The sequence below is a fragment of the Chrysochloris asiatica genome, unplaced genomic scaffold (assembly GCF_000296735.1).
Source record: "Chrysochloris asiatica unplaced genomic scaffold, ChrAsi1.0 scaffold00802, whole genome shotgun sequence".
NCBI classification, from domain to species: domain Eukaryota; kingdom Metazoa; phylum Chordata; class Mammalia; order Afrosoricida; family Chrysochloridae; genus Chrysochloris; species Chrysochloris asiatica.
In genome coordinates, this window is record NW_006409320.1 from 18,445 (window position 1) to 19,924 (window position 1,480).

General features: G+C 41.0%; 1 pseudogene; it reads right to left on the reverse strand.

Moving 5' to 3' along the window:
- Window positions 1–434: 434 nt before the first annotated feature.
- LOC102840317 lies at window positions 435–1,161 on the reverse strand (annotated as a pseudogene).
- Window positions 1,162–1,480: the final 319 nt, after the last annotated feature.

Below are 1,480 nucleotides of genomic sequence, written 5' to 3' on the forward strand. Positions count from 1 at the left end.
AGCAAAAACTGCTAATGACCTTTTTCTAACCTTCACACAACACCCCAGTATTGAGTGAGTTCATGAATCATAGATTTTTCTAAGATAATTCCTCAAAATTCACAGAGAAGTTTTAATACATTTATAAGGCTATAAATTTATAAATAAACATCTTGCAAATTCATTCAAATCTGCCTCATGTGTCTTAGGAAGAAGATAGACATTTAATGTGTTAAGTCTAATAATGGCATGCACTTCTGAGGGAAAGCAGTTGGGTCTGAACACTCCCGCTTTTCCTCCCAGTTTCAGCTTCAGACTGAGAATGGCAAAAGTGACTGAAGACATCTGCACGTGGTTTCTTGTGGCTGTTTGTAGAGTGTACAATCTTTGTTTCTCAAGTCCAACAACAAGGTAAAAGACAGAGAGTCTAATTTGAAATCAGAATTGATCTGTGCTGCTCTGCTAGCCAAGGCACAGATATTGCCATAACCTGTTTATGGAGGACTTCTCAGAATGAGGTTGCAAATAGCAATTCTTGCCATCTTGATGGTTTGGAAAAAGCCAAGAATGTGAACTTTCACATCAGCCAGATCTATCTTCGTCTGGGTCATGTTCTCTATGGTAAACTTGGTTTTTCCACCTTTGGCAGTGATTCATCCCATTGCTCTCAAGAGGTGATCTCCCTTTAACGGTTTAACATCTATGATTTCAAAAGACTCTAGGAAGAGGGCAAGTGCATCCTCCACCTGAAATCCCAAAATAAAGGCTTTCACAAAATCAGCTGCTTTTGCCAGAGCACTAACATCCTTGGTTTCTTCACAAATCCTGATCTGTACATTCCTCAATTTCAAGTTAAAGCATATCTGAAGTCCCAAATGTTCGACAACAGGAGTAAATATCTTCATTCAGTCCTCTTTCAATGGAGTGTATCTGTTAGCGGGAACTGGAATTTTCCTTGTTTTTTTCTTTCCCACCCAGGAGTCCATCCCCAGAAAGCAGCGGGAAGATAGGCCTCTTCATGGGTCAGGTCTCTTCTGTGTCCATGCGGACCACATCTCTGCTCTCCCCTGTTGCCAAAAGCTGCTCAGCCAGCCGTTTCTTCACCTGCCAACCACCCTTGCAAGTGACCTTAGTGAAACCGTCTTTGGCCCCGGTGCTCTATACTTCCATATCTCCTTCCATCCCTAGGAATCGCCAGCCTAGCAGCCACTTCCGGATCCAACATGTGCCTTGGAAGTTCATTTTCATGGTAAATTGTGAAGTATTAACTTTCTTTGGGGTTATCTTATAGTCTATTAACTTTTCTCTCCATTTAAGACAACCTATTGTATCCTGTAATCTACACTGCCCTCCTCACTACCTGAATCTCTGTTCCTAAATTTTTCCCTTGTTTAACATTGTTATTATTTTGATCTTTGGTTAACCTTCCAGCTTCTTTGAATTCGTTGTTGTAATTTTGTTCTGTTCTGGACTCTGCTATCCATCCTCTGAGTTTCAGGTG